The sequence below is a fragment of the Lissotriton vulgaris genome, chromosome 5 (genome assembly GCF_964263255.1).
Source record: "Lissotriton vulgaris chromosome 5, aLisVul1.2, whole genome shotgun sequence".
In the NCBI taxonomy this organism is placed as follows: Eukaryota; Metazoa; Chordata; class Amphibia; order Caudata; family Salamandridae; genus Lissotriton; species Lissotriton vulgaris.
This window is the reverse complement of record NC_141693.1, coordinates 315965812-315987046: the sequence shown is the minus strand read 5'-3', so window position 1 is coordinate 315987046 and position 21235 is coordinate 315965812. Positions and strand designations below refer to the sequence as shown.

At 46.1% G+C, this 21235-nt stretch overlaps 1 protein-coding gene across 2 annotated transcripts in view; it reads right to left on the bottom strand.

Annotated features, from left to right (window-relative positions):
• TNFRSF14 (TNF receptor superfamily member 14) overlaps positions 1-21235 on the bottom strand; it is a 466810-nt gene that overhangs the window by 266552 nt on the left and 179023 nt on the right. The gene's annotated exons all lie outside the window — the stretch shown is intronic.

The window sequence follows — 21235 nt, the reverse complement described above, 5'->3', positions numbered from 1 at the left end:
TCGGATGCTGAACAGGATAAGGTTGATGAACCTGACCTGGTCAACTCAGGACTATCTGGAGGTGGAGATGGCCAAGGTAGGCTCCCCTCTAACCTTCCAAATCGGCCTTACAGTGGAAACAAAAGGCGCAGATCACTTTCCAGTGGTTCGGATCATTCTGATTCCTCAGTAGGGTCCAGTGCCTCTGCTCAGAGGAGGATGACTTCCCTTCAGAGGAGAGAGCACAAAGCAAGAATGAAAGAGGTCAAGCTGATGATCAAGAGGCAGGAAGTTGCCCTTGCAAAAGAGACCCTAGCTCTTGAAAGAGAGAAGAAATTGTGTGGGCTAGAGCCCACTGGTGGCAGCATAATTTCTAGAGATAGGGAAAGGTCTCATGACCATAGAAACCTGAACAAGGTCAGTGGGCAGCAATCTTGTGGCTCTCCTTTGCAGACAAAGGAAGAGACAAGCTACTCACTGTTCGAGAAGGGGATGTTGACAACTACTATGTCCTGAAGAGTGCTAGATGGGTTTGGCCTAACCACTGAGCAGTACAGGTTGCTGTTCAGGGATACCCAAAAGACACAGACTCAGGACTGGACTGATTTTGTAGATTGTGCTACTAAGGCTCTGAGAGGCTGGTTACTGGCAAGTAAAAAAGTGACTATACAGGATTGTATAACCTTATTATGAGAGAACAAATTCTTAACAACTGTCAAAATCAGTTATTGCATCAGCACTTGGTTGACTCTGATCTGACCTCTCCCCAAGAATTGGGAAAGAAGGCAGGGTGAAGCAGAAGGTACAGAACCAAGGTGGTGATCAGAAGAAGCAAGACCAAAAGGGTGGGGAGAAAGCAAAAGAACAGAAGTCTTCTCAAGGTCCCCAAAAAGCTTCTAATGGTGGGGGTTCCCAACAATCTAAGAAGAAAGAAGGCCCAAAGAAACCATGGTGCAAAGTTTGTAAAGTAAATACTCACTGGACAAGTGATTGCACCAAGAAGGAGGCAGCTTCAGCCACCACTGCCCCTAAGGCAACTGTTCCCCCTAGTTCAGCTCCAAGTGGAGGTTCTCAACAGAAGGGTGTAGTAGGGTTAACGCTGGGAACTGAGATGGATTCTGGCCTATGTCGGAATACCAACTCAAGCTGTTTTGATCTGTGATGGGGACACAATTCTGTCCTCTACTGTGAGTCCCAATAACTTGGGCAAGTACAGACAAACTCCTTTAATTAATGACAAAGTGGCTCAGGCCTACAGGGACACATGTGCTAGTGTCACAATGGTGACGCCTGGCTTTGTGGACCCTGGACAGATCAAAGTAGGTGAAAATTACCTAGTGACCAATGCTAGCAATGTCACTACCACTCACAGTATGGCAATTGTTAATTTCTCCTGGGGAGTGGTAACTGGCCTCAAAAAGGTTGTGGTTAACTCAGAGCTCCCTGTAGAATGTTTGCTTGGAAATGATCTGAAGACTTCAGCTTGGGCTGAAGTGGAGTATAGGACCCATGCAGAAATGTTAGGGATATCAGCACATGTCCTTGCTGTGACTAGGTCACAGGTCAGCAATTGCAACACTGAACAGGCACTGGATTCTGGAACAATGGACCAGTTGCCTACCAGGAGGCGAAGCAGCAGGGTTAAGGCAGTGCCTTCCCCCTTGCCTCAGGAAGAGGATCAGCCTTCTCAGGAAGCTGATTGTGAGACCAAGGAGGAAACTGTCCTAGAAGAGTTTGAGCCTGATCAGGTTGAGTTTCTTGGGACAGGGGGACCCTCCAGGGCAGATCTGAAGCAGGCACAGTTGGACTGCCCTTCTCTTGAACCCCTCAGACAGCAAGCTGCTGCTGAGGCTGCAGGGAATGCTAGTGGGACCCACAAGGTTTACTGGGATGATGGTCTCCTGTATTCAGAGGCTAGAGACCCCAAGCCTGGAGCTTCCAGGAGGTTGGTCATACCTTTGGCATTCAGGGGCTTCCTTCTCACACTAGCCCCTGCTATTCCCCTTGCAGGACATCTTGGCCAGAACAAGACTTGGGACAGGCTTGTCCCTCACTTTCACTGGCCTCATATGTCAGAGGATACCAAGGAGTTTTGTTGCTCCTGTGTCACCTGCCAAGCCAGTGGCAAATCAGTTGGCACCACAAAGGCACCCCTTATACCACTACCTGTGGTGGAGGTTCCCTTTGAACGTGTAGGGATTGACATCGTTGGACCAATGGATCCCCAAACAGCCTCTGGGCACAGATTTATTCTTGTGGTCGTGGATCATGCCACCAGATACCCAGAAGCCATTTCCCTAAGGACCAACAACAGCACCTGTTGTGGCAAGAGCCCTCCTGGGAGTTTTCTCAAGAGTGGGCTTTCCGAAGGAGGTTGTCTCTGACAGAGGTGCAAACTTTACGTCTGGATATTTGACTGCAATGTGGAAGGAGTGTGGAGTGAACTACAAGCTCACCACGCCCTATCATCCACAGTGCAATGGTCTAGTTGAGAGATTCAACAAGACATTAAAGGGCATGATTAAGGGTCTCCATGAAAAGCTCAGGCGGAAATGGGACATCCTGCGGCCCTGCCTTTTGTTTGCTTACAGAGAGGTCCCACAGAAGGGGGTTGGCTACAGCCCTTTTGAACTTCTGTTTGGGCGTCCTGTAAGAGGACCCCTTTGTCTGGTGAAGGAGGGATGGGAGTTACCTCTCAAACCTCCCAAACAAGACATTGTGGACTATGTACTTGTTCTCCGCTCCAGGATGGACGAGGACATGAAAAAGGCATCCAAAAACCTTGAGGCTAGTCAGGAATTGCAAAAGGCCTGGCATGACCAAAAGGCTGTGCTGACTGTATACCAGCCAGGCCAGAAAGTGTGGGTGTTGGAGCCTGTGGCCCCAGCAGCTCTCCAAGACAAGTGGAGTTGACCCCACACTATTGTTGAACAGAAGGGAGAAGTCACCTATTTGGTTGACCTTGGAACTCCCAGGAGCCCCCACAGGGTGCTTCATGTCAACAGATTGAAACCATATGCTGACAGGGCAGACATGGGCTTGCTCATGGCTACTGATGAGGGACAGGAGAAAGAGAGTGACCCTCTTGTCGTAAATATATAATTTACTCTCTTAATTTCTATGCAGGTAAGTACTTAATCAATAATAACTCAATCGGAAAGAAAGAACCAGAGTCCGTGGTGTTAGAGTTCTTAGGGGTTTTATTCCTCAAAAGGGAATGGTCAAGACCAATATATCATGTTCTTCCCACCACAGGGGTGGAAGAAGGGATAGAGAGCGCACGCTACATTTTATTGACAGTACATAGCTTATATACTTAATTTATGTCATAAGAAACAGTATAGTAGGCGTAACAGCTGAGAGAAGACAAGATAACAGTATACACGTGTTACTAGTACGTAATCAGAAGGCGTGGACTGGGCGTAAACTGGAGGTGTGTGCTAGAAACGTCACCAGGTAGGTGTCACAGAAAGGGAGGCACTAACAGAAATGTTGCAATGTCAGCAGAAATCGGAAGCTTGGATGCGCGCGCAGCTGCATGACGTGTGATTGACGTGAAACTGGAGGGTGCAGGGGGCTTGACATTTACACTGACGGAAAGAGACAGAAGTCTGGCATGTCAGATCAACTTGTACTTCTATCATATCTGATATCTGATGTTTGGGAACCATATTATCTGGACGGAAAGGTCTCTGGGGCAGAAGCTATTCTATACTGACTGTGAGTGCGTGTTTAAGCGCCTAAGTGTCTGCATGAGAAGCGTGGGGCATGGGGCCTTCCATGAGAGCATGGTAACAGAGTCTATCAATTACTTGCACGGAGACAGGTTGGCCCTCTGCTCTGTAGATGAGGGGGATGTTTACTGAAGCTAGTAGGCAGGAATGTATTTTCGAGGAGCGGAACAGATAACTCGAAGGTTATAGTCAGTCTTGGCAGGCAGCAGGCTGAGCTGAGCTCGGTGGGCCGCGCTGGAAGTAAGTCAGAGTTCACGGGTACAGAGGCAGCCTGGGCTGAGGTTTTCGGAGTCAGAAGCCAGAGAAATGGCTCGATGGCAGAAATTCAGGGCCTACTTTGCCAGAGCAGGAAAAACATGTAAGGTACACTACAAAAAGACGTTGGCATAGCATACTTAGGAACGGACTATTTAATCCATTCAGGGTGGATCTGAAAGAGGACAAGTTAACGTTGGACGCAAATGTATTTGCGTCTTCATAGCTGGCACAGGAGGGAAGTTACATGCACTTTAAGCGGGTACATGGAGACGGTGGGGTACGCGCTAGGGAACACAACATGACCATAAAATTTATATTTCCTCATTCCCTCCTTGTTCCCTGCGGACCCTTCATGATATATCGATCCTCATGAATCGATCAGTTTGTTCTTGTAACATCATTTGCTCTTCTTTCTTTCTTTTACGCTTTGAGAGGAAACTGGAATGTTCAATGCAAGATGTGGCACACAGTCCACAAATCGCTGGCCCGCACTGCAGGCACAGGCAGCAACTGAATACTAGGACTAGGCCAATGCCTAGGAAGGATAGGATCTTCCATCCCCAAGCGGTTAACGTTGTCCAGAACCAACCGGACCAAGTCCAGGTGCCTGGATTCTGATGTATCTGGTTTGCAATTTTATGGAGACGTGTAATAGCTTGATATACGGATGGTGCGTTTTGTGGGATGAAAACACAGCAACTTGACCCGATGACCTTACAGGCTCCGCCTCTATCTGCCAAGATGACGTCAATAACAAGACGATTCTGAAGGACAACAACCCGCATGGCGGACTGCTCTTCGGTTAAGTTACCTAAGGCGGAGGCAGTTTCATTCACTACTGCTTCTAGTGTTCTAGTTAATCTGCGTATTAGTTTACTATTTTGAACAGGTCCTAAAAAGAAAAAGAATCCTTTATTAAAATCGGTGTACTGTTCCCATGCCGTTTCAGTGTAGTCGACAAGTGTGATATCTCTTCTGAGTCTATTCTTTACTAGATTTGCATTTCTGTGGTAATCAGGAGGAGCTAGGAAAACAGGTGGCAGAAGGAATGCAATGTAACAGGTACCATCCCAGTCGGGAGGTAGACGTATGTATGCGGTATGACCACAAACAAAATAGGAATGACTGATAGCTTTAAAGGACGATTTACCATGATCACTGAATTCGACCACAGTAGTACATTTACTATGACCTAAGTGTATTGAACCTTTCTTCCTGACACATAATTCACCAGTGACCGGTAATACTGACATAGCGGGTAGAACTGGTGCGGCTTCGGATTCAACAGTGAGAATCATAAGGCTAATTGTGTAATTACCTAATCCATATACTTCATTTTCTAGATCAGTTCCTATTCTAGTGGGGAGTCCCTCCTTATCAGGGTAACAGACGTCGAGCAGGACCAAGTTCAGGTTTCCCCAAACCCAGCCCCCATCGAAAACAGCAATATCAGGATCTAAGGAATTAATTATTTTAAACCATGCACCGCAGGAGCCATTGTGAGTGAACGGGTACGGAAAGAGGGGCAGAGCTCCCTTGTAATTCTGGTAGGGAGGGAGTCGGCCACATATCCAGCAGTCTGTAGCATTGTTGGTTTGATGGGAATGATGTAGCATACTAATGAACGTATTGTTGCGCAGCGCAAGTCTGTAGGAGAGTTCATGTGGAGGTAACTCACTAAAAGTGTGTTCAGCAGAAACATTGTAAGCAGATTGTTCACGCTTGAAAATAGGGTAGTAGATAGGGAGAACTATACTTGCAACTATTATCAGAAGACTTAGAAAAAACATTATTAACAATGGGCCCGATTCACAGAATGAACTTAAGACTCAATCCTAAACTTACTACTATTTTGGTATTCTCAGAATGCACTTACTACTTTTGACATTCACAGAATGAACTTACTACTTTTCGTATTCACAGAAGTTAGGATTTTGTCTTAAGTTTGTCTTAAGACAAACTTAAGACAGACTTAAGATAGACTTAAGACAGACTTAAGACAAACTTAAGACAGACTTAAGACCGACTTAAGACAGACTTAAGACAGACTTAAGACAAAATCCTAACTTAAGTCTGTCTGAAATTTGTCTTAAGACAAACTTAAGACAAAATCCTAACTTCTGTGAATACCAAAAGTAGTAAGTTCATTCTGTGAATAACAAAAGTAGTAAGTGCATTCTGTGAATGCCAAAAGTAGTAGGTGCAGTCTGTGAATACCAAAATAGTAGTAAGTTTAGGATTGAGTCTTAAGTTCATTCTGTGAATCGGGCCCAATGTCACTATACAGTGACTACGCAGTGATTTACAGTAGGTACGTTTCTTGTATTCTCTCTCTCTATCTCTATCTCGATCTAGGGGATACATGTCAGAAACTATTTAACCGATTCACCTAGGGGAGGACTTAAACAATTAAACTGTCTGACTTGCTAGATCGGAGTTTCGTTCTGTACTCCTCTTGGGGAGTTTTTTCTCGTTCGGGTGCTGTAAAGTCTTTTGGCTCAACACAGTCTTTGGTGGGGGTGGACGAGTCTCGGTCTGGTTTCAGTTCATGGAATTTTTTCACATGACTCGAATGAACCCACCCCTTTCTCCCTTCGATCTTCACGGCGGTCCTCGTGGTGAGAAGGACGATCTTCGGTGATTTCCAGTGGGGCTCCAACGGACTCTTCCTATCAAAGTTTCTCACCAATACTAGGTCCCCAGGACGGACATCATGTGGCTTTACATCAGTGTTGTCAGGGAAGGCTGCGGCAACCTGTGAACGACATGATTGGAGTGCAGACATCAAGGAGGCAAGGTAATCTGTCAACATATTGCAATCAACATCAGTAATTCTTTTCGGAATGGGCGTCCCCCACATATTTGGTGGTCTACCAAAGACCACTTCGTATGGGGATAGTCCTGATCTCGAGTGGGCGACCATCCTCATGTAGAACAGTGCCACTGGCAGGGCGACTATCCAGTCGACCCCTTTCTCTTTAGATATTTTAGCAAGTCGTATTTTCAATGTCTGATTATGCCTCTCTACAAGGCCTGCGGCTTCGGGGTGTCGGACACAATGGAATTTCCACTGGTATCCTAGCAATAAAGAAACTTCTTTCATTAATTCGGATGAGAATGGCTGACCGTTATCTGAATACACGACACGAGGCAAGCCGTATCGTGGGAAGAATTCACGAACCAACTGCCTGGCAGTGGTCGGAGCAGTGTAATCTGGGACTGGGTATGCTTCGGTCCAACGGGACAGAGCACAAACTATTACGAGGACATATTTGAATCCTCGACAACGGTCCATCTGGATATAATCCATCTGGAGGACTTCAAAAGGGTGATCGGGAGGATGAAATCCACCTTGCTCTACAGGGACGCTTTTACCTGGATTGAACTGACAACAGATCATGCAAGTACGCACTTTCTGTTTTGCTGCTGCTCGTAAGTGTTTATTGCTCCAAAGATTTTGCAAACTGTCTAACATCGCTTTCTCTCCTAGATGGGCTGGACTATGTGCTGTATTAATCATGACTTGAACCATAGAGTCAGGGAGAAACCATGTAGATTTTCCCTTCGTCATCCAACCTTGATCTGTCTGGATCCCTCCTAGTTCAGTCCATTTCTTTATTTCATCTGGAGTAGCATGTGCCTGAATATCGATTACATCTAGTGTGGGATCCCTGACTGTCATGCAATTTGTCTGTCCTATTGTCTTTGTCACGTCCGTTGTCTGAGTGTGAGTCAGTGCTGTATGTTTTGCTGTCTGGTCTGCCAGGTCGTTACCCTGGGAAACAGAATCTGTAACTTTAGTATGTGCTTTACACTTCATGACGGATATGCCTGAAGGCAGATGTATTGCTTCTAATAGTGCTTGAATGAGGGGACCATGTTGGATCTTGGCACCATGAGAGGTCAGAAAACCTCGTTCTTGCCATAACATGCCGAAGTCGTGTACAACTCCGAACGCATAACGGGAATCAGTGTATATGTTGACATTTCTGTTCTTAGCTAGAATACAGGCCCGGGTCAGAGCAATAAGCTCTGCTGCTTGAGCAGACAGTGTGTCAATACGATGTGTTTCTTTAACTTCGGTTTCAGTGGTTACTGCATATGCGGCCACTAATTCTCCTGTACTTGTTCGCATACATGAACCATCCACATAAAGTGTCAGGTCTGGATTTGTCAATGGAACATCTGTTAAGTCTCGTCGGGGCTTAGTTACTGCATTAATGATTTCTATACAATCATGCGGGGCTGGATCTGTCATAATTGTAGGTAACAGTGTTGCGGGGTTCAGAATGCTGCAGCGTCTGATTTCTATGTGTGGCTGGAATAGCGTCAATTCGTAACCTGTCAGTCGTGCTATAGTTAAGTGCTGAGTCTGGGTTCTGTTTAAAAGAACCTCTACAGAATGTGGAACTTGTACTGTTAACTGATGTCCTAAAACAATTGAGTCGCTCTGTCTAATTGCTAATGCTGTTGCTGCTACTGACTTTAAGCACGCAGGGAGTGCCTGGGCTACTGAGTCCAATGTACTTGAAAAATAAGCGCAAGGCTTATATGAACCTGCTTGGTCTTGAGTGAGGACAGACAATGCTGTACCATCACGTTCTGTAACAAAAAGTGTAAACGGTTTGCTGTAACATGGTGTTGCTAAAACTGGTGCTTGGCATAAAGCTTTCTTTAATTCCTCAAAGGCTTGTGTATGTTCCTGAGTCCAAGGGAGGATAGTCGAAGTCGCTGCCTCCTGCGTCGTTAACTGGATGAGTGGTTTAGCTAGAAATGCATATTGAGGAATCCATTGTCTGCAGTACGAAGTGAGGCCTATGAAGGCCCGCACTTCCTTTTGTGTCTGGGGTCGTGGCATATTTACAATTAACTGAATGCGATCGGGAGTGAGCTGTCTCCCCACTTTGGACAGCAAGTGACCCAAATACACAACTTGCTGAACACAGAATTGAAGCTTCGAAGGAGACACCTTGTGTCCCTTGTCGGCCAGAAAATGTAAGACTGTCAGTGATGCTTGTTCATTCGTTCACTTCGTGCGGTGATCAGCAGATCATCGACGTATTGCAGTAAAGCGGTGTTAACTGGCATTTGAATACAATCTAGTTGTCTTTTCAGTGTTTGACTATAGATGCTGGGGCTTTCTGTGAATCCTTGAGGTGCGCGGGAAAATTTGAAACTTCGTCCATTTAAACTGAATCCGAAGAGATATTGGCTCTCCGGATCAATAGGTACACTGAAGAAAGCGTTCTTGAGATCAATCACAGTAAAGAACGTTGCTTCTGAATCAATAGCAGTCAATAGGGAAGAGATATCGGGGACCACAGGGTACTGTGGTACAATACATTTGTTCAGTTCTCGAAGATCAATCACCAGCCGATATACTGGCGGTGCATTGGTGTCGGTACGTTTAAGAATTGGAATGATAGGTGAATTACAGATATTGGAGTCGGTCTCTACGACCACTCCATGTGCTATAAGCTCTTCAATGATTTCCAGTAAAGCCACTACAGCATCGGGTGGTAACTTGTATTGTCTGATTCGTGGTAGAACAACTCCTGTCTTGAGTGTAACACGGTATGGTGTGATATGCATACAACCTACATCAGTTGGGCCTTTTGCCCACAGGTGATCTGGTACATTTCTCAATCTGACATCGAATTCTCGCAACACATAATGACCCTTGAAATCCCGTAGAAAGAGTCTAACCCCCTCCGGGGAACAGCAGATTATAGCTCCTAGAGCCTTCAATGTTTTAATTCCTAACAGATTTTCTGGGCAGGAGTTTGTAAGTAACAAGTCTGTAACTCGTGATAATGGACCCACAGCCAAGGGTACTGGTTCCGATACCTCATTTACAATGGGCTGTCCTGAAAAACCAAGGGAAACATTCTGTGAGCCTGAGAGGGGTGCCCCTGGGACTTCGTCATGGCTGATAGTAGTGCGGCTTGCCCCTGTGTCAATTAAAAACTTTCTGTCTTTTCCCAATACTTGACTGTGTACATAAGGACCTTCTTGATCTACAGGAATTTCAATAAGAGGCAAGCCAAATTCCCTCTCTAGGCTGTTTCATGTGTATCGTTGATACTCTGGATAAGCAGATTGGGCATACTGGTACATCTGTTGGGAAACTTGTTGAGTCGAAGCGGTGGGCTGTGGTACCGCTACCGTCTGTGCTGTATGAGATGAAGCATGCATAGGCTGTGTGTTCTGCATGGGCTGTGTATTCTGTAAAGTCTGTTGCTGAACCTGATCTTGTCTTGGTGGATGCGGTCTCTCTTTAGTTTTACCTGTTGCTATGTTATGTTTCAGGATTGGACATTCATGTACGTAGTGGCCTGGCTGCTTACAATAATTGCATGTCCCTTTAACGGGAGCTGCAGAATGATTTGTCTGGTTCGTACCTTTTCTGTTTCCGTCGGTATGTACCGACTGGGCTACTAACATTTTCATTTTCGTGTCTTTCATACGTTTCTGTTCCTGATCTTGTTCTTCTCTAATTCTGTTCTGATGGTATTGTAACATTTGTAGCATCTGGGATGGCGTATTTGCTTGCCATGTACTCTCAACCTTGTATACACGATTTTTGACTGCTACCAGGGAATTTTCAACCAACTTTGATACAAAAAGATGCGGGTACGATTCGCTACTTGGTTTAAGACCACTATTAATAATAAAGCATTTCTCGAATCTTGAATAAAAGTCACTAGTATCTTCGTCGGGTTTCTGTTTACATGCTGAGATTGCATCCCAGTCTTCTTTTCTAGTTGCCAGTAATCTTGGCAGAACCTGTACTATCAAACCTGGTAATGCTTTAGTTTTGTCCCCAAGGCCTACCCCTGGGACACGTTTGCTCTCTTCGTCTTCTATTTCTGCCCATACAATCTTTTTCTCTCCCACCTCCCATTCTTTTTCCTTTAGTTTCTCGTAGATGCCCGTGGGCAACAGTACCTTTAACATTTTCATGATATCATCATATGTGTAATCCCCCATCAGTAACATGTCTTTAAGCTCTCTGTGAAAACCTGCAGGGTCTTTATCATGGCTCGGGACTAGTTTCTTCATTTCTAACAGTTCTAACTTAGTCAGTGGCGTGTGTACATACACACGTTTCAAGAGATGATCCTCACCCAGAACTGGGTGTACTTCTCGTAAGGGGTTCTGACTTTCAATGCCACTCAGGCATTGCATGTGATACGTTTTCCTTTCTGGGGGCGGAGCGGGAACATATTCAGAGCTTATAAAAGTGTTATATCTATGTCGCTGTTCTAGAATTATTTGTATTAACTTGGTACTTAAACCTCTCCATCTATCCATGAGTAATGCTTCTAACGTTTCATGTAAGGGACCTGGATCAGAATGTTGGTTTCTGTATTTCGTTAGGAGGTGCTGAATCATGTATATACCTGCTAGTTTCTGTTCGTCTGGGGAGAGATTCAGAAATGTCTGCGCTAGTGTATCATCATTATACATATCCGGATTTTCAGCCCATAATATGGCTGACCGGGCTAATTCCTGTTCATCCATTGAATTTAGTATGTGGTACCCCACTCGATCTCGGAGTCTTTTATCAGTCTCCTGGAACTGGTGTTCAGAAGAATTCGGGTTGGTTAAGGCAGAGAGAAAAACTCTCTTGCTTTCTGGACGGATACCTTTCCTAAGGTAAGTTCCCTTACCAACATACGCTATAGTATCTGTAGTCTTTTCTGGTTCTTCAAGTTCTTCTTCCTCCTCGGAGGAAGCCTTTTCTTTCTCTTTTTGGTGTATTTCTATCACTCTTTTTCTAATTTTCTTGTACATACTGGCTATGCAAGTCCCCTTGTCATGTTTTCCGTCGGCTATATGTTGACCCCACTTGTTTAGTGCATCTAATTCACTCTGATCTGTTCCAGGCCTGTCTCGTTCTCTTATCAGACAATTTATGAAAAAACGTAGTATTTGTGCTTGAACGTCAACTTTCTGACGATTCATGGCCTCCTGAACACTGTCAGGGTCTTTCCCTGTCTGAACAAACTCATATATCCTATCTAGACGGTCCTTCATTCCTGCATAGCACAGCAAGAAATCAGTAGCAGATCTTAACCGTAGTGATGCCAATATCATTATATCGTCTTTACCGGGTACTGGATCATATCTGCAAACTGAAAGGTTTTCTTTGAATGCGTCAAGGCGGGGTGATTTGAACGTAAAAGGACTACGCGCTTCCCTGAGCGGTAACCTGCGTGTCAATGGCGGGGTGTGTAAACCCCCTTCCGCACCCCCTGAGGCGGAAACTTGAGCATTATCTCTCGGCGGAGTCTGTACCTGAACTTGAATTTTTCTTTTAGTAGGATCAGGTATAAGTGGTTTCGGTAGATCAACTTTAAGTGCGGGAAGTGGTGGAGGTGGTGGAACAGTAGTATTCTGTTGTGGTACTGGCGGAATTTGATCTTGGGGCGGGTTACCACCCCCGTCCCTGTCGTTAGGCAGGGCGCGGACAGGCAGATTGGTGTAAGCGGGTGCTACATCCTCTAGATAGGAATTCAGGAATATGTCTTTAGTAGTCTTATGCATTACTTTAGTTGGAACTAATGGTGGCGGCAGATTTTTCGGTATTTCTGAGATGGCCTCAGGCGAACCCTCGGCCGCGAGATACATACCGTTTACGAGGTTATTTTGTGCGCGGTCTACTTGCTCTGTTTTTACTCGGATCCCCTCGGTAACTAACTCGTTTTCTTGGGCCTTGTCTGATTCTTTAAGTCTGTCTTCTCTACGTAGTGCTTTTTCAGCACGCTTATGCGATTCCTTACGCCAAAACTCTATGGCGTCTTTCTGGGATTGTCTGGCTTTCTTTTTCCATGTACTTCCTCCACCTTCATGATGCACTGGGCATCCCATGTTCCGTTAACAGGCCATCTGTGTCTTTCGTCTAGGTGCTTAGTATAGTCGGCCCATAACTCTAGAAATAATATGGCATCTATGCCATGCTTGTGGTACATGAAGTTTCCTGGAGTGTCCCTAGGGGGGATAGGAATTGCTTCCTCTAGTATCCCTTTCCTAGTTCCTATCTGCTTTAATTTGTCGAAAAACGGCATCCTGTTTACTTAATACTGAATACTCAATCCTTACTACTTAATACTGAATACAATTAGTTATACAAGAACACAATAATGCACATTAAAAACAGTCACACTCATACCACGACATTAATCACATGAAAAGACATTTGAGACATATATCACTAACCTATATAACAGATGTACTGCTAAACAGTACAGATACACTGCTAGAACAGTGCAGAAACTTGAATAACCGATGTACTGCTAAACAGTACTGATACACTGTCTAAAACAGTGCAGACCGGACTTGTGTACCCAAACCCGTCTAGATACGTCCCAGCAATGGTACTCACCGGGAAGCACGGAAACAGAAGGCCTCGGAAAACTCGACTGGACTGGACTCGGCTCGACTTCGGAAAACTTCGGAAAACTGGTGGGCCTCTTGACACCTCGGACCTTGCTTCTTTCGGCTAGGCTCTGGTCGGGATCCTCCGCACTCCTCACCGCCTCGTCTGGGTACTGATCGCAGTCTTCGTCACCTCCGTGGGCCAGAGGGAGATGCAGGAAATCCTCCCGGTACGCGTAGTTTCCTTCTAACTGATGGCAGGGGACAGAGCTTGCAACGCACCAACCGGCGCGTGAGGTGGGGGAGGGGTCCCTATTCGGGCGCCAAAATGTCGTAAATATATAATTTACTCTCTTAATTTCTATGCAGGTAAGTACTTAATCAATAATAACTCAATCGGAAAGAAAGAACCAGAGTCCGTGGTGTTAGAGTTCTTAGGGGTTTTATTCCTCAAAAGGGAATGGTCAAGACCAATATATCATGTTCTTCCCACCACAGGGGTGGAAGAAGGGATAGAGAGCGCACGCTACATTTTATTGACAGTACATAGCTTATATACTTAATTTATGTCATAAGAAACAGTATAGTAGGCGTAACAGCTGAGAGAAGACAAGATAACAGTATACACGTGTTACTAGTACGTAATCAGAAGGCGTGGACTGGGCGTAAACTGGAGGTGTGTGCTAGAAACGTCACCAGGTAGGTGTCACAGAAAGGGAGGCACTAACAGAAATGTTGCAATGTCAGCAGAAATCGGAAGCTTGGATGCGCGCGCAGCTGCATGACGTGTGATTGACGTGAAACTGGAGGGTGCAGGGGGCTTGACATTTACACTGACGGAAAGAGACAGAAGTCTGGCATGTCAGATCAACTTGTACTTCTATCATATCTGATATCTGATGTTTGGGAACCATATTATCTGGACGGAAAGGTCTCTGGGGCAGAAGCTATTCTATACTGACTGTGAGTGCGTGTTTAAGCGCCTAAGTGTCTGCATGAGAAGCGTGGGGCATGGGGCCTTCCATGAGAGCATGGTAACAGAGTCTATCAATTACTTGCACGGAGACAGGTTGGCCCTCTGCTCTGTAGATGAGGGGGATGTTTACTGAAGCTAGTAGGCAGGAATGTATTTTCGAGGAGCGGAACAGATAACTCGAAGGTTATAGTCAGTCTTGGCAGGCAGCAGGCTGAGCTGAGCTCGGTGGGCCGCGCTGGAAGTAAGTCAGAGTTCACGGGTACAGAGGCAGCCTGGGCTGAGGTTTTCGGAGTCAGAAGCCAGAGAAATGGCTCGATGGCAGAAATTCAGGGCCTACTTTGCCAGAGCAGGAAAAACATGTAAGGTACACTACAAAAAGACGTTGGCATAGCATACTTAGGAACGGACTATTTAATCCATTCAGGGTGGATCTGAAAGAGGACAAGTTAACGTTGGACGCAAATGTATTTGCGTCTTCATAGCTGGCACAGGAGGGAAGTTACATGCACTTTAAGCGGGTACATGGAGACGGTGGGGTACGCGCTAGGGAACACAACATGACCATAAAATTTATATTTCCTCACTCTCCCAGACCTGCTCTCTCAGAACCCTGATGATGGTTCAGTTGATGGTGTAGCCTTGGCAGGCAACCTCACTGACCAACAGCAACAGGACTGCAGACAAGTTCTACAGTCCTTCAGACATATGTTTTCCCTGACTCTCAGTCAGACTACCTAGTGCAATCATGATGTGGACACTGGGGAAAGTCTGCCTGTTAAAATTAAGATTTACAGGCAACCTGATCATGACAGGGACTGTATCAGGGTAGAGGTCCAAAAGATATTGGATTTGGGAGTCATTGAGCTCTCAGAGAGCCCTTGGGCCAGTCCAGTAGTCTTGGTGCCTAAACCTCACACCCAAGATGGTAAGAGAGAGAAGAGGTTTTGCGTGGATTACAGAGGCCTCAATGCTGTCACTAGGACAGATGCCCATCCAATACCCAGGGCAGATGAACTCATTGACAGATTGGCATCTGCCAAGTTTGAGTACATTTGACCTGACAGCTGGCTACTGGCAGATCAGACTAGCTGATGATGCAAAGCCAAAGACAGCATTTTCAACCCCTGGTGGGCATTATCAGTGTTTGGTGATGCCCTTTGGTCTGAAAAATGCACCTGCCACATTCCAAAGGTTGGTGAACCAAGTCCTCTCAGGTCTGGATGACTACTGTGCAGCTTATCTAGATGATATTGTTGTCTTTAGCTTCACTCGGGAAGATCACCTGATCCACCTGAAGAATGTTATGGAGGCCCTGCAAAAGGCAGGCCTAACTATCAAGGCGACCAAGTGCCAGATAGGGCAGAGTCAGGTTGTATACCTGGGCCACCTTGTAGGTGGATGCAAGGTTCAACCATTGCAGAGCAAGATCCAGACTATAATGGACTGGACTGTTCCAACCACCCAGACTCAGGTCAGAGCTTTCTTGGGCCTGATTGGGTACTACAAGAAATTTGTCAAGGGGAATGGTTCCATAGTGGCAACCCTGAATGACTTAACTTCCAAGAAAATGCCTAAGAAAGTTCAGTGGACAGTCAGCTGTCAAAAGGCATTTGATGACCTGAAGCAGGCCGTGTGCCCTGCCAATTCTGCAAAGTCTGGACTACTCCAAAGAATTCATTGTTCAAACAGATGCTTCTGAGTTGGGGGTAGGTGCTGTGCTTTCACAACTGAATAAAGATGGTCAAGACCAGCCAGTAGCTTTTATTAGCAGAAGGCTGACCCCTAGAGAGAAACGTTGATCAGCTATTGAGAGGGAGACCTTTGCTGTGGTTTGGGCCCTGAAGAGGCTTAGGCCACACTTATTTGGTACTCACTTCAAGATTCAGACAGACCATAAGCCACTGTTGTGGCTAAACCAGATGAAAGGTGAAACTCCCAAATTGCTCAGGTGGTCCATTTCCCTACAGGGTATGGACTTTACAGTGAAACATATACCTGGGACTGACCATGCCAATGCAGATGGAGTCTCCAGATATTTCCTATTAGAACATGAAGACTCAACTGATCAAGGTTAGTTTAATGTCCCTGCCTTTTGGGGGAGGGAGGGTTGTAGGAGAGCAGGGTCTGCTTCCTATGGCCAACCCTACTTTTTGCTGTGATTCTCTGGTTTTTCTAATTTAGTGTGGCTGTGGGCCTGCTAATCAGACCCACAGCCCAGCTGTTCTCTCTCTAAATTAATACCATGTACTTTAGGTACATACCAGATTGGTTACTTGGTCACCCTTGTGAGCCCCTGTTTAATGTACCATAGGTACCCAGGGCATAGGTGCACCTTAGGCCTACCAGGGGCTGCAGCATGTATTGTGCCACCCCTGGTTTGCCTTCCAAATTGACACCACAGTTCTGTTCACACAGCCTGGGTAAGGTGGTGTAATCACCTCTTACTTAGAAATAGTATACCTATATCTACCTTTACATATAGACACATATACACCTATAGGCCACTCCTATGGTAGGCCTCGACAATCCTGGAGGCAAAGTGCTTGGTTTTGTGTGAGAGGGTGTCCTAGCATGAGCTGAGCCTCTCTGCAGCTTTCGGAACCATCTCCTTATAGCTCTTCTATGATATAGCCATACCATATACTCTTAAGTGCATTATAATCCTCGCGGTTAATGCTAACTTTGGTTTGGCTTTATCAAAAAATGTTGTGTAGGGTGTCAAACACTTTGGAATGCTATTAAGTCCTGGCAAGGGGGGGTAGCATTCCACCCTTCTAGAGGGAGAAGACATGTAGTTACTGCTTTACCCGGTTAAAGTTAAACAGAGCCCCATCATCACAAAATGGATGCTGGTGCCACAGACACCAGTCTGACCTCCTGTTGCTGGACGAAACTCTGGCAGGGGAGGCCTGGACAATAGGTTTCCTGTCCAGGGAGGTGCTGGCACCTCCCCAGACAGGGGGTTTGTGTATTGGGGCAGGAAGGGTTGCATTCAGTGAATGCTTCTAGACACTGCCTGGGGCACACAAGCATAGCCCAGTTCACACCGGTTGCTGGGGCACACAGATCCAGCTCTGGCGCGAAACTGGACAAAGGGAAAGGTAGTGTAACCACCCCCTTCTCAGGGACAACCCATAGGAGGGACCCAGCCAGGTAGTCAAGCCCCCATTCTTAGTATAAGTATAGGAGCTGTGTCGCTAAGACTTTAGATTATCCTGGACGAATTTTTGAAAGGCATATCCTGGACCATCGATGTTCCATTCTGACTGGAAGACGGAAGACATCTCCCTTGTGGTCAAGGAGTGACCACCCTGTACAAACAGGCACCAACAGCATCTTTGCCGGTCTGCAGTTTCAAGGCTCCCGTCAGAACCCGAAGACTCTGCGACACAGGAACTGGACTTTTCAGACTTCTCTGACTCTGACCCACATCCCCAGCAAAGCTGAGACCCATGGCAGACATGAGAGACGTGGGACCGGACACCCTGGACATCCTGCATTTTGCTACCTGCACTCCTTTCCTGAAGCCTGTAAGTTGTGCATTGGGGGTACGAGAAGCCCCATCCCCGAGCACCATATGCACTGAAGCTCAGGCCCCCACACTCCGCGAGTGTGCCATGGGGCCGCCTTTGCATTTGAGCTTGACGCGTCTTCCCAGTTTCTAGTCCGTTGGCTAGTGAGACTCCATTTTGAAACTAACTCGCTTTCCTGGTTGCTCGAGGATTGGCATCACATGGTGTCCATTATTTGTTAACTGGGCTACACTTACTGGACTTCCACATAGTTTTATTTATTTTTCCAGTATACTCCATCCCGTTTTATTGATCATCTAGTGGCCTCTACGGGATGACAATTGGGTTGATTGTCTGACCTTTTAGCTCCACGTTTTTTGTCACTACTGTGACATATAAATAGGTTTTCAACTTGGCATCTAGACATAGATCGAACCACCACACATTAACTTGGCCGGGATCTCAGCACACCTCCTTGTTAACCTTTCGAGTGCGTGCACTGTATTCCATCCTTCGGCCACGCTTCCTTGTGTCGGTCTGTCTACCAAATTATACTCATTAAAGTTTCCCCGCTTTGTATCAGTGTGAGCGTTTCAGCGCTCTAGTTGCCTACTAGTGACACGGCACTGTTTACCTCAGCGCCACCGCCCATTGGCGCACACCACGCTGGCGCGACGTAGCCACGCCCACCCCGGAAATACGAGCGCGCTCGCCTTGTCCACACTACTTATTCCGCTCATGAGTACCGGGTCCCAATCGTCAAGACCCGGTTCAGAGGGAACGTGCAGGTTCACACACGGGTGCCTGGCGTCGTGGGCGTGAGTGCTTCTGAGTCTGCATAACCTATACCAGCTAAGTACTTCTAATGGCTTCTTTTACAGTTTGTTCCCTTGTTCGTTTTTTTGCAGGATTTGCCAAATACGCCATCACCCCCCTCCCGTGGTCTATGTGGTGATATTCTCTCACCTCCCAAGTGAGAACCTTCGCCTTGTTGCTTTGTCATTGCGGGGGAGAGGGGTCACCGGCCTTTGGCCCATTGACCCGCCTGTGACACACATGCAACGCGCCTCGCGTTGCTTAAGGGCTTACTACTAAGGCCTGCCTCTTCTCCATAGTGTCACTTATTCCTCTGGCCCCCTCTGGCGCATCGAATCACACACGCGCTCCCGTGGGCAACTTTCATTTCCCACCGGCACGGGCATTTTTTAATTTGATCGGCATTACACCAAACTGCTGTCTTGGACGCAGCTCAGCACACACCTGCAGGCGGTGTCACTTAACTTTACAGATAGTTTAGTGATGTGTGTATCTGCCGGTCCACATGAGCACTAGTCACATTTATGTTACTCCCAAACTCGAGAGCAGAAACAAATTGTTTGTTTGTCTCTTTATGTTTGTATGTGTCGTTTGCTTCCACAGGTGCATTTTAATTTTTGGAGTCTCTAATCCAGAGACAAGTAGGGGTTCTTACCACCGAAATATTTTCATTTGTGTGGCCCCCTTCCCATTTGCACTTTTTCAGACGACTTTTAACTTTCACGTCCCTTGGTAGGGTGGGCCTTAGCGTGTCCATACCGCCGGGGTTTAATTCACCATAGGTCCTGACGAATGCCAGGTTAATTACACCGACATTGGCAGAAACATGTTGACCATCACTTAAGAGTATTGGAAACAGACCATTCAATTTAGTTGGTCTAGTTTGCCAACACATTTTTAACACGTCTTTTTGATCAGCCATTAAATCAATTTTTGATACAATAAAGGCATTTTTAAACTCACCACATCACTCTTTTTCCTTATTTCACGTAGTCTATCACTTAGCTCTCACATCTTCACATTACCCGCTCCGCAGTAAATCTGGCTTTGAAGCACACTGGGGTGGCATTCGGTCACTCCCAGTAGGGCCCGATGATGAAGCATGTCACCGACCAGGTCGGTGAGTGAGGGCTTTCTAAACACACCAAATAGATGTTGTTTTCCTATGTGCTCTAATACTTGTGTGTTTTCCAAACAAATAACACTCTTTCATTGTTGTTCATAATGTCAAGTGGGGAATAAGAGTGTTTCTCCCTCCCTACCTCTCTCCTTGTTGATATGCTCGAGGCTTGAAAAGGAGAAGCCCACAGACCTTGAGGGTCTGCAACAGAGCCAATCTCGACATCCTGTGTGGGTTGCAGTTGCCAAGGCTTGTTGGGTCCAATCAGATACCGACACCACAGTCATCCAGATCCATCGTGAGACAGCTCGAATCCAGTGCCTGTTCATCGTCGATGCCTCCTAGACCTCGTGGCTGAAGAGACAAGTTCGACTACTTCACCTGAAATCGTCCAACATCGCCTGGTTCCTTCCTGGTCACTGGCTAGTGACCCAGACTCTGTCCCTTCTGCTTTCAGGTTCTTCAGATCTTTGATCCACCCGGAGACTTTTCCTGTGGTCGCCTGCAGCACTTCTTTGCAGCTCTCCATAGTAAACAACGACGAAACCCGACACGAAAAGACACCTATTCACCCGGCTTCCCTGGACGAGGTACCACGAGTACTGCGGTACTCCCGTGGGTCTTGACTCTCGAAGTGTCCTAGTTTAAAAGGGTTCCATCCTAGTCCATCGAGAAGTGTCCTTAAATTGTATATTTGTAACTTTTTCATTTCCCATAGAAAGTCAATGGTAACCCGTGCCTGTGTTTAGACACTGCACGCGTCTCCTGTGGGCCTCCTACTTCCTAACCTTTGGTTGTTTAGTGTAGCCCCAGCGATTCCACAGGCCCCAGGCCTGCTTTCTAACTCTCTCGTGGTTCTCATACCACTTCCTTAGTATATGGTTTGTGAGGGCCCCTGGGGCATAACGTATACTGTGCAACTTATCGTATATTAACTGTGTGACTTGTATTGTATTTTTACCTCTGACCTCATAAAGAGTGCAGAAGGGTTGTGTTTAGATTATATATATATATATATTTGATATATACCTTGTGTGGTGTCCTTTCATTTGGTACTCAAGAGATTATATATGGTAAAACAACTTGCTTACCTCGCCTACTGAAGTCTTAGCCTGAAGACTGCTGGTTCATGCTACCACTAGGATAGTTTTCTATAAGGTTGACTTTACAACCACCATCAATAAGGGTCGATTAGACTGGTGCAAGGTGGCCACTAGAACTAGTGGACATCATATGCCAGGAAAAACCTCTCACAATAAACCCCACATTTGTTTCACATTTCCAAGAGATGAGATTTCCACTTGGCATGCACACCACATAAGGAAATATTATGCAGATGAGCACTCCTTGAAATCTACTACTGATGTAGACTTTAGTAGTACTCCTGAGAAGAGAATATCATAAAGGTTTGCACAAAACCAAGCAGAAATCCTACACTAGCACAATTCCGACTAGTGCC